Source organism: Aphelocoma coerulescens, chromosome 18 (genome assembly GCF_041296385.1).
Source record: "Aphelocoma coerulescens isolate FSJ_1873_10779 chromosome 18, UR_Acoe_1.0, whole genome shotgun sequence".
NCBI lineage: Eukaryota > Metazoa > Chordata > Aves > Passeriformes > Corvidae > Aphelocoma > Aphelocoma coerulescens.
Genome location: NC_091031.1, coordinates 12477380 through 12490269, shown reverse-complemented (window position 1 = coordinate 12490269; position 12890 = coordinate 12477380).

The window sequence follows — 12890 nt, the reverse complement described above, 5'->3', positions numbered from 1 at the left end:
TAAGAAGCAATATCCCTTCTAAATCCTTGTTTTCCCTCTCTTTACTGTACTATCTCAGGCTGATGTTGATTCACCCCACCTTTGATTTGAATCCTGGGCAGTTCATTCCCTTGATCTTGTGGAAGACTTCCCCATGCAGTAATTCCACCATGTAACCTTATCCAGTGTAACAAACAGCTGATTCTGACTACTGCAAAAAGTAGACCAGCGAAAGTCAAAAGAGGGGAGCACATTATGTGGGGTAGATTCATTAATTCCCCAGTTTTGTCTTTAAACTGAAAATATCCCTAATTAACACTTTTCCACTCACAACGAATATCTTCTCCCTGACACGCTGCAGGTTCATCAAGTAGGGGTAGAGACAGAGTCTTTCCTTATGATCACTCTGTCTTCCATTAGTGAAAGTTTAATTATCAAAACAATCATTTGCCCAGTGTTGAAAAGCTGCGAGGAAAGAAAGAAAAGTCAATACATTTGACCTTGCTTCTGGGAGAGAAACTCCTGGGAGTCATTACAAGTCAACTGTGGAAGTAGCAACACACTGATTTTAATGGATGTGTCTGAAACAAATTCTTTCCAAGAGCCAACATTCTTCTGTCCTTCAACCCACACCTGAAGGAGCAGGGAATAGAGGTTGTCTGCCACAGAAAAAGTCCTTTGCTTCCTTGGTTATTTGAGAAGAGAGCAGAGGGATAAGTGGAAAGTAAATTATCTGACCTGCAGGGAAACAAAGTTCATCAGGATTTCCTCACAGTTGCAAAGACAGCAGCAATATATTCAAATGTGGTTAAATGACATACTCATTTTTCTCACTTAGGTTGTGGTTCTGGAAAACATTTTAGAAAAGCAATTCAGTATGTGCTGATGCTTAAACCTGGGTGTGAATCCCATGCAGACTAGTGAAACTCAAGCACGTGCTTTACAGATAAGCATGGATCGACTGAAGTGCTGTCCTCATTAGGGCTGGTGTTTAAGTGGCTCCCTGAGCTGGAGCCTCCAGCTTTGAAAAGGCTCTCCTATTCTTTGTGTGCAATGCAGAGAGAACTAACTAAATACTCACTTGTTTTCTATACCACTGACCAGAACCACCTCAAATGCCAGGGCAGCAGACTTACACAGGAAAATTGACTCTGATCATCCCTGGGGTCATTTAAATAAAACACACATTTCAGTGGAGCCAAGTGCTTTTCAACTCCCATGGTGTCAAAACAATTAGCAGATCACAGCAGCACTGATTCACTGGTGCTCCAAGAAAAGCATCTGGCCAACATATGGAAATTTAACACAAGCACTGAATAACCTCCTTCTCTCACCGTCAGCTGCCTGCAGGACAACACAGTTTGGATGATTCTTATATCACAGGACAGGTTATGCAATTCAACCTTCTGAAAAGAGATCACTGCAGAATCCCAATTATGTATTGATATCATAAACCTGCTTTCCATGCATTACCCCTGTTAGAATTCAGAGAATATAAAATATCCTGAGTTGGAAGGAACCCAAGAGGATCATCAAATCAAATTTATTTAGCAAATCAGGGATTTAGATTTAGATTAGATATTTGGAAGAAATTCTCCCCTGCGAGGGAGCCCTGGCACAGGTTGCCTAGAGAAGCTGTGGCTGCCCCATCCCTGGAAGTATTCAAGGCCAGGTTGGATGGGACTTGGAGCAACGTGGGATAGTGGAAGGTGTCCCTGCCCATGGCAGGGGTTGGAACTGGATGGTCTTTAAGGTGTCTTCCAACCCAAACCATTCTGTGATGTTTCTAAATCCAAGACCTTCTGTCCATTTGCTATTGGTTACATCCCTATCCCACCTTGGCAATTCCAGAAAGTATAATTTGGTACTAAAGCAATTAGTACTCTTCCTGGCTGGTGGATGAAAGCATTGCTGTCAGATTGGAAAAACACTACAACATGATAATGAGCCTGGTCATTTAAAAGGCACAGGCAGGGAAGGGGTCCCTGTGTGGATGGCAGGTAGCTTTGAGACAGTTATGCATCTGACATTATCATATGGAAACAGGAGAAAAAACAAAAAAGGGGATGTAGATGATGCTTAGTGTTCTCTGAGGCTCTTTCGTTAGGGAGGACTACAAACCCTGGTGGTAGGATGGTCAGTTGTTTCCAGTTAATGTGCTTGTCCCCTTCAGTGGGACTGCCATGGGTTCATCAAAGAGATCCAAGGGCCCCAGTGCTGCTACACAGGGGAGTTACCCCAGAGTTCCCTGTCTTTCCAGCAAAAGGTGTCAGACGGGGTAAATGGCAGCACCAAATACACTCTGTGTATGGTTCTGGAAATACTGTTCCCTCACAATGAAAAGAAAGAGGTATGTCATCTGCTTTGGTGTAGTGTATATTTCTTCGGATGCTCGAGTTATGTTCTAGCATGGGTGGAGCAAACTCTGTGCACACCTTGCATCAACTGCTGGATGACTTGCCATGTTGTTCCCATCTCCAAAGGGGATGAAAAGCTGCAGGTGACCTCCGGCATCTCCCATCAGGCCACTTATGAAAAAGGCCAACCAAAGAGCAGATCTTGTCAGATACATCATAAAAAGCTGAGACCATCAGGAATAGGACACAGATGGACTTTCAGTTGATTATAAGTCCCATTCAGTCAGAAATGGATTTCATTAAACAAATGCATTTCTTACATAGCTTCAGACCTGGCTGAAAATGTTCCTCCTTATTTTATTATTGGCATTTATTACCACAGCTATTAGCTATGTTAATGCAACCTCAGTGGTATTTTCACTGAGTCCTAACAGACAGTTATTGTGTATACCACATAGCAAATGTGACCAGAAGGAATCTGACACAACCAACCCTTCCTTTGGAATCAATGTGGGATCCAAAACAAACCTCTGGTGATCCCAGCATCGCTGCCCAAGGAACCAGGCATCCTACAAATAAATACTGAATTGCAAATCTGTGGCTATTTGAGAATAAATCTGCTTCGCCAGAAGTGGAAGAGAAAGCAGAGTTCAAGGCTGCTACTGAATTGGTGGCCAAATGCCAATACCATTCACTTTAGGGCAGTATAAAATCATTCATCTGACAGGCTGACCCTCTAGGCCAGGAAAATAAAGTCATATAACTATCCTCTAAGTCTTGTAATAGTGGTTCTATGCCCTGTTGAATGGCAGCCATCTCTCTCCATGGGCTATTCACTCGTGCAGGACCTCAGCAACACATCCAAAATGCTGCTGCTATTCAGTGTTGTTGGTGGGTTTTATTTCCACACCTCTTTCCTGCGTACTTCCTAGAGCTCCTTATTTACAGTCCGCAAGCTTCCTTGCTCACTTTCCCCATTTACATATTTTGCTTCACTCAGATGCTTTTCAGACTGCTTTGGGTTTGGGTTTTTCGCTTCCTCCTCTCCCACACCGTGCCCTACCCCACAGAAGCAGCATGTGCCCATTAGCTGCAGCTCACCAGCAGCAAATGAACTAGGTCATAAAACATGCATGGGGAGGAAAGTAATTATAAGATCATATGCCAAAACATTTCAGATCTGGATTTTTCTTTAAAAAGCCACACATGCAAGCACTGCAGTGCTATCTTTGCATGTAATTGCTATTTTTCTCCCCTCCATTGTCCTTGTGGTAGAACAACTGTCCTCCCATGGCTTTGGCATCTCTCAAGAGCATCCTGCATCATGTAGACATTGCTGTCTCTGGTATCCTCTGTGATCCTTCAGTGTTCCTTGAGTTTGGCACCAATCACTGGCACCAATCTGTCCTATTTCAAGACCTTTGTTTGACTCATTCATCATCGGTGCAATAATGTGATACCTTAAAGATGGTGCATGGTGTGCTGAAAAAACCACTGACATTTCAATTGGGACACCTACATACATACGGGCCCTGTCTCAGATACCCACAGTCTTGTAGGACCCAGGTGAACCATTTAATCTTTCCCTTCACATAAATTTGTTAGCACATGAACATCGCATGTGTTCCTGAAGGGTCACTGAAAGGAAAGTAAGCTTGGGTTCTGCTGGTGCTCATCATCAGGCCCCCTGCTACTCAGCCCTTTCTCTCTAAACTCCAAATAAAAAAATCTTTGCATTATTTTCTGTTGTCCAAATTGTCCATCTAACATTAACATGGACAGACCTTTGAAGCCTTGGTACAGTACCTTGCCCAAAGGTGCCAGGTAGGGCTATTGAGGCAACTTCAACATGAGCGACACTGTTTTCTTCTGCATCACCTTCTGTACAGACACCTTACATGTGTTCGAGGCATGAATTTAGGAGAAGAATTGATATTTCCATGTTAGAAATCAGAAAATTTGAGGTGCTGGAAGGGACTTCCCCTGTATCAGCCATGACATGCCTGTGGCCATCAGAAATAGGACCAGAATAATTTATAGGACCACAAAATATTTCTTTACTGGGTGGGAGGTCAAATCCTGGAACAGGCTTCCCAGACAGGTAGTCAATGCTCCAAGCCTGTGAATGTTTAAGAGGCATTACAGTGCCAACAGAGTCCATTCCTATGCAGCTCCCTGGGCCTGCTGTTCCAATTTTATCATAGCACCTCTGAAATACCCTCCAAATTTTGACTCTCTCACTCTTCTCTACAATTCCCTTCTGCTTCTACATCTACCTTTACTGCCGCAGGTTTTGCTGTTAATTTTTTGTGGGCACCAGGTCAGATTTATCTCTAACAGAAGGTGCCTGTTCCTGATCTGTCCTTAGGGCTCCTTGTGCCCTGCCTGTATTCAGGGCTTTACCTTGCTGTTATCCAGAAGTGCAAATGTTACGGTGTTGGATCAGACTGGAATGTGTCTAGCCCTAGCATCCTGTCTGTCACTGAAGGCTTTGGAGTTGCAAAAAAACCCCAAATCAACATTTATAGGCCAGCAACCCCCATCCCCCCAGTCTCACCAGCAATTAAGAGCACATTCGGGGGCTCTGTCCCGCTGCACTTCTAGTTTTGCTCTGCAGTTCGCACTGGCTCTAGTTCAATTTTAAATTCTAATCCTTGGATACTAAGGATGCAGTACTTCTCTTTGACAAGATTTACTACTAATCTCTCTGGTGTCTGTGACAAAGGATGGTTTCTCAGCATTATCCCAAATGTTAAAATATTAATGAGGGAAGAGTTTGGCATCTGGCAAAGGCTGTCTGTGCTAGCACTGGAGATGGACTTAATGATCTCTGTGCCTTTGCTACTGCAAAATGAATATCTTGCACAGGAGAGATTAGATAGACCTGACACCTTTAATAAAATATGGCCTCTATTTCTACAGATGTATTTAAAGTCATTTTAATCCTTCAGTGTTTTACGAAATAGCAAAGCTTTGAGTGAATCTATTTAGAATGGTCTCTAAGCACTGCAGTAGGGTTTTCTTTGACCCAGCTCCCATTTGTAATGTGCTCACTCTTTATATCATGTTTATATAGATATAATTTTTTTCCACCCACATGACTTTTTGAAATGAATGCCCATAAAAGGTGCATGGTTGATAGCGCGACACACCAAGAGTTTGGAAACGAGCTGCCTGTGGGAATCTTAAATCTCCACTTATGAGCTGAAACAAGCAGCCTGGTTTTCCTCTACTCTTGGCATCAATGATCCCACCAAGCCCCGTCTCTGCCAGGTGTCACCTTGTACCAGGACACAGCCACTGTGGGCACAGACATCTTTGAAGAGAGACTGGCCACCACCAGACAGTGCTTGACCACTGTGACCACTCTCAGCCTGAGTCAGTACCCAAAATGGTCCCTAGGAGAGCCTGGAGGCCTTGCCTTAGTATCTCTACTGGTTTCCCTGATTAGGGATGAAGACAAAGCTGCTGTTATTGAAAACTCTGCACACTCCATCCATTTGTACCCAGTGTTCAAAGGGGGAAGGCAAGGCAAGGCAAACACTAGGTTCCTTCCAGCATCTCCCTGCTGACCCTAAGCCAAGACATACTTTTGGTGGCACTGTGCTTCCACTGATTCTGCTACAGTGCCAGTAAGGTGGATCCCTGCCCCTTGGGGAACACTGGCAACCTGTTCTTGAACAGAATATAAACATTTCAGCCACTCACATAGAAAATTATGGCTCTGAAATGTCTCAATAAGCAAAGATGGGTCTGGAACAGAGAAGCTGCGGAGAGCAGCTGGCTGCTGAAGGCAGCAGAGAAGCCCTCCTTGCCACAGCCATGATTAGCTCCAGATCAACCACCTCCCTATCCACAGGTCTCCGTCATCCCCAGGCTGTGGCAGGAGAGCAGAGAGTGCTGGTGAAAAGGGTACTCACCTGAGCTGTCTGAGCTCACTGCAGGGGGGTCAGGGCTTTTAAATTCAAGGGTTGTCCTTGTCACAGCTGGGGTCCTGGTACAGTTTTCAACTGCAGAAGTGGAAAGCCCCATGCTTCGGGGCAGGGAATAGGAGGGGAAGGCATTTCCCTAGCAGGGATTAAGGAGAGAAGAGGTAAGAGTGAGGTCCTCAACCAGGAGATGGTTTGATTTCTCCCTCGAGGAAGCAGGGGCTGTGTTGTCCCCACAGTGCAGAACAGTACTGCATGGACACCCAGGGCTCAGCTCCATGGGCTGGCCTCAGTGACAAAACACTAACTGTGCAGCTCCACTGTGTATCACCAGGGGCTGCCTGTCCTCAGCCCCGAATCACAACCCTCCTCACCCGTCTGCCCACGCAATACTGGACCAGGTGGACATCTGTGAATAACTGATCTTTTAGCTAATGGGTAATTCTGAAAAAAAGCCCTGTAAAAGCTCTGTGGCTTCAGCTGTGTTCCCAGAATTCAAACACTTCTTTATAGAAAAGGAACATAATGTGCCTGAAAACTTACATGAAGGATCGGGAATCTCCCATTTCCCTGCAGCTGGTCAGGAACATGGGAGATTAAGTTCAGTTCCCACAACTGCCTGATTACAATTTGAACTCTTTTCTCCTACAAAACAACTCCAACAAGCAGACCATTTATGCATGTTCAGGCAAGCTCCATCCATCCCATCAGTGCCACCAGTCCCACTTCATGCAAACCATTTACCTGGTCACTGAGACAAGGGCCAAAATGATGTGACTGCTGTGGGTCTCATGTTTTGGACTGCCCTAGGAGAAAGTTACACAGCACACGTTCCCCCTGACACACAGGACAGATGAGCTAGGGCTGCTCACACTGCCCTTGTGAGCAGTCCCAACCCTCAAGATGCTGGTAAACCAATACTCTATTTCCCCCGCTCCTTTGAAGCCGGATTTGCATTTCACTAGCTTTTGTTACAGTGCCTAAAATGAGCTTTTTTTTCCTTTCCTAGAGGAAGCTGAACGGAGCATTGCACAGCCACACATTTTTGGTGGATTGGCTGAGGAGAATAAGCTATAAAATCAGGCTTGGTTTTGAGTGCTGGGAGCTGGAGCTGTGCCTTCCTGTAGTCATAGGGCCCTGTGGAGCACTGGGCTTCAGCCCTAGAAAGAAGTGTGGTCCCCCTTGCACGTAAATTGGTCAAACCTTCAGTCTTTTCCCCCCAAAAAAGCATAGAATCACAGAATAGTTTGGGCTGGAAGGGGAAAAAAAATCATCTTGTTCCAAACCCTCTGTCATGGATAAGGACACCTTCCACTAGACCAGGTTGCTTCAAGCCCTGTCTAACCTGGCCTTGGGACACTTTCAGGGATGGGGCAGCCACAGCCTCTCTGGGCAACCTGTGTCAGGGCCTCACCACCTCCCAGGGAAGAATTTCTACCTAATACTCATTTAAATTTCTCCTGTTTTAGTTTAAAACTGTTTCCCCTTGCCTTATCACTAAAGCATAAGTGACATCTGATCCGCAAACACAGATGGCTTTATTAAAAAGAGCGGCTCCTGCCAGTAACATCACTCTTGTTTCTATAGTTTTTTGCAACATCTTAGGATAAATATATATATATTTATTTATACGTGAGCTTATAGAGAGCTGCTTTATGTAGGCACAGCCTCAGTCTTTCAGGCCAGTTATGGCACAGTCGGTGTGTTGTAAACACCAGGGCAGTGGGTTAGCAGCTCTCCTCATAAAACCAGCTCAAAGCTTTTCCCTGTTGCTATGCTTTTAATTTCTCCAATCAGAGGCTGGTGAGACCAAAGGTGAACTGCACATGGAAACTTTTAATTAAACTACTAATACAGAATCGAGTCATTTCTGGTGGAGGTTTAAGTAGTCTGTGGAAGAAGTGATGAGTTGCGGAAGAGGAAGGCAGCAAACTCCAGCCCTGGAATTTGTTCATTCATCAGTCATCCCAGGACTTGAAGATGATCCAATTGCATGTCAACAACATTGGCCATTCCTCACTAGAAATCAGTTGTAAAAAGTTTTTTTTAAAGAGCATTAATTAATCTTTTTTCTTTTTTTCCCCCTTTTGCTGTGGATTTTCATCACCCCTAGTGAGAATTTTAGGGGAAATTGTTTTGTAAAGGCTATTTTCCAGGGGAGACAATTTCTTTTCTTCTATTAGAAATTCAGATCAGTCTTTTTAAAAATGAGTATCTAAAGTCAGGCTCCCAAACTCACAGCCTAATTTGCAAGTTGAACAAGAAAAGGACATTAAAGGAGCTCAGAAGTCCTAATATCACCCAGTTCTTGATGTGCATTGCCATGAACTCTGGAGTTCCCTGTCTTTATTGCTCCAGCTTAGCCTCTACAATACAATAAACCATTGATAAATGGCTCCAGCCAGATCTTCTGAATTTTCTTTGTGACACTGACTCTAGTGCAGAGATAGTATATCAGGTTACCACTTGGGGTTGGTGCTGTCTTACTTTATCTTCCTTATGCAGGGATAAATGGATCCATCAACCCTAAGGAACTACAGGATGTATTTGTGGGGAAATCTTTCACACACCTTCTCATCCCTGTGCAAATGACTGTGATGGGCTTTACACTGGTGGCTTTTCCCCACTGCAGCTCTACTGACCTCAGCAGAAGTGTCTTCTAATTTGCACTATGGAGATCAGACCCTAAATTCACTGGCATTTTATGCCCCTATTAGTTGCTCATGCTCATCCAATGGGACATGAATTCTCTTTGTACATGAGGATACTCTCCACGTCAGGGATTTGCATGTTCCTGGAGGTGCCAGCAAGGAGCACTTTCTGAGAGTTCTGAATTTGGATTTCTTTCATATTGGCATGCAATGGAAGCTTTCCTAACACCTTGTTATGGAAGTGGGAGCCATCTTCATCCCAGCCCACTCTACAGTTGAGAAGCAGCGAGTGGTCCCTCTCTGCTGTGCAGCAAAAGAGTTTTCCAGCCAGGAGTTGGGACCACTTATCTATCTCCCATAGAAGCACCACCATAAAAAATTCTCACTCACAAAGACACGGAAGAAATCAAATGTCACACACACACGCTGTCTCCCAGCGCTGGCTCCTGGCCACGGGCATTCACATGGGGATGTGCCATGCGAGACTGTGAGCTCTGCAGAGGCACTTACCTATTGCTGGGAGGTACTGAACTTTTATTTACTATTCTTTGTTCCTGTTTATATTCAAAAACCTCATAGCATTATTTTGTTAAATGAGTAGTTGCTGCTCCTCAAAGAAAACATTTAATTTTCTACAGCAAGTGTGTGCTCCTAGCACACCCAGCCCCTCTGGTCACACACTCGCATGCTTGAACCCATTTTAACTTAGCTAAGGAACAGCTTTCTGTTCCTTCTGGAGCAGGAACTAATATCCTCTGGCTCTGGCTTGCAGCTTATCTTTGCACAGTAAAGAGAAATTCCACAACTATCAGTTTGCTACCGGGATTTCTGAGCAGCCACGGGACACCTTGGCCCAATAGAAGGTCATCACACTGAAAGGCCATTTGTTTAGGAAGGGATAAAATAATTCAGCAGGATGAGGAGTGGATCCAGAAGAGGAATCCAAAACTTTAGCAAACTGAAACCTTCCTGGCATTTCAGAAATAAACAAAGCAAAAACAAAAGGCTGGATCTGCCAGCAGGGCTGGCAGATGGGGAGCAGAGGTGGCTCGTGACTTGTGGTACCTGCACATGGGCCGGAGGGCTCTGCCAGCCCCTCTGTGACCCGGGACAACTCACCTAAGGAGGATTAACAAAGGCAATGCCATGAACTCAGCTCTGCGTGAGCGGTCAGTCATTAGAGGTGATTTTGAACTCCCTCCACAAACCCCTTCTTACTTTGCCCTGGTATACTGGGACAAAGATATTTCCCTTCTGGCTCATCTGTAGCTGTAAGTGCTTTGGGATAGGGACTGTCTCCTGCTGTGTCAGTGCCACCCGCATCAGATCTGGGCCACCGTGAGGTCCGTGAGGACTGAACTAAATTACATGATGGCTAATTAATACTAAATGACTGAAGTGGTTACAGTTCTGTGATAAAGGTGTAGGAGAATTAGATTTCAGACAGGCGATTTGGGGATTCTGGTGAACACTGTGTGCTGGGAAGGATAAACTTTTCTAAATAAAGGTGCGTGGTGGTCCAGGAGAAAGTAGGACAGATGCAGAGCTGCTGTCTGCTAGCCCAAATCCCTGCAAGGGGAAGGGGCTACACTGCCAGTAGCCATTCCATTCCCATCCTTAGGGAGATTTTTATGTGGAAAGAGGCAAATGCAATGGCTAAGAAGCAGCAAAAAAAGGAGATGTTGGGGAAGTCAGAAAGAGCACGAAGTTTTCTGGCAAGGAGTGGATGCTGAAGCAAGCGCATGCCTTGCTAAGGAGGGGAGGTTTTCAGGGAGATGGCAAGGGCAGCCAGATGAGTGACTGCTCCTGGAGGCATCAGGAAGGTTTTTAGAAATATATCATGGGAACACAAAAGACAAGAGAGAAAGTAGCTCTATCAATAAATACAGAGAAAGATTAAATTAATGGTGACTGAAATGGCGGAGCAACTGAACTCTCTTTTTAAAAATCAGTCGTTAACAAGAAAAATAAGGGAAAGCAGTGCTGTACAATGACTTTGAAGTTCCCTTTCTGGGAGCCTGGTAAGCATGGCACTTAGCAATCCTCCCTCTCTTAAAAAGTTAAAAGAAAGCTCTGATTAAATTCTTTATAGGACAAATCAAAAGGGTTTCTCTTCCCTACCCAGCTGTAGGGATCGGTTGTCCTGTCCTGATGTCATTTTCTGAGTATGCTTTGCACCCATGCTTGTGCAGTGATCCTGCGTTTGTATCCTGCAGGGGGGGCCTCCAAGACCCTCTTTTGTGGTAGGGTACATTTGCTCTTACACTTTGTTCCTCTTTGAAGTCCTTCAGAAGCCCACCTGGGTCTCCTCCTTCTCCCTGAAACAGCAATTTCCTCATTGCCCAGGGGAAATGGTGCCATCACCATCGCTGGAAGTGTTCAAAAGTCATGTGAATGTGGCACTTTAGCCTAAGGTTTAGTGACATTTACGGTGGTGCTGAAGTAATGGTTGGACTTGATGCTCTTCAGATCTTTTCCAAACGAAATGATTCTGCTATTATGGAGGCGATGGACTGGACTGCCTTTAATTGGAATAGGGATTGTTTCACTTCCCTGGAGATGCAGATATTCCAGACTATCTCCCGAGCTGGCTAATTAAGAACTCCTTATCTTCGCAATCCCCATCTCTCCAGGTCTCATGGGCATGTTTGTGTTACTGAAGCCTGTCTTACACTGACCCTTGTACTTTGCATCCATCTCTACACTAACACACATAGTTGGCAGGAGAGTCTTCATGAGCTAAATTATTATTTCTTACAGGTTGAAGCCCAGCATGATGTTTATGAGGATGATAATGATGGACCTTTGGAGGTTTCAGTGATGTGCTGTGACAACATCACAGTCAGGGTGGTGGGCTCCGTCCCACCACCGCTGCAAGGAGCATAGTCAGACCCTCACTGGGGTCTCCTCTCTTACATCCCCTCCTTCAACCTCTGACTGATGTGAGCAGCCCCTGGAAAAACCTCACTAAGGGCGGAGGAAACCTGTCTTCTGTGCTTGGGCTCCTGTGTTTTGTGCTTGAAGTCATTTAATGTGAACAGTCCCTTCTCCATACCCTTGCTCCCCATCTGTAAAGGGGCGATAACAGCACTTCCCTCTTCCCTTGGTTTTATCTGCTTGATTTTACTTATCTGTGGCTTGGGCTGCATCTTACACTGTATTTATAGAGCACCCAATGCCATGTGATCTTGATCTTGGCTAGCGAGCTCAATTCAGCTAATATATAGTGAGAATAAAACAAACCCTGGACAAAGTCAGAACATTCCCTCCCCGACACAGCCCACAGACACCAAACTTGGATTTGCAGTGCATTTCATGGGTACTGAAATGTATTTTAAAACACTGTCATGAAATAGACTGAAATAAGTTTAGAGGGTTTTTTTTATTATTTAGGAAGGGAAAGTTTATGATAAAAAGCTGAATTTATAGAGTAGTTTTAAAAGAACATTTATGAGGATTTTAAAAACCCAGAAAGCATCCTTAATGCTGTAGTAATGAAGATGCCTTAAGGGATTTAAGTTATGCAGTAGCCAAATTCAGGTCAGATTGCTAAAGTTGCTAATGTTAATGATACAACTCCTTCAAGTTTCTCCATGTAACAAATTCATTTATTTCTGCACAAATAGAAAAGAATTGGTCAGTAAATACCAAAGGCAAACTGTTTGGACTGAATGGAAAATTACAAAGGTCTCCTGAAGGCGAATATGTGAACCAAAAAGACCTGGGCCACAATCACATATAAATAAGTGCTGTTAGCCTGTTTTGAAAAGAAAGAGTACCTTGACAACATGATGCAGGACTGGCTGATACATGGTGATGGCCAGGCTGGTTTCACTCAGTCTCCATATTTGGTACAAATAAGTGGAAAATAGTTTTTCCTTTATAAAAACCTTCATCTTTGTTGTTCCACCTCTGACCGCTGTGATTGCCCACTGTGAAGTGTGGCTGTCCCCTTCCTGTCTCTTTCTCAGAGG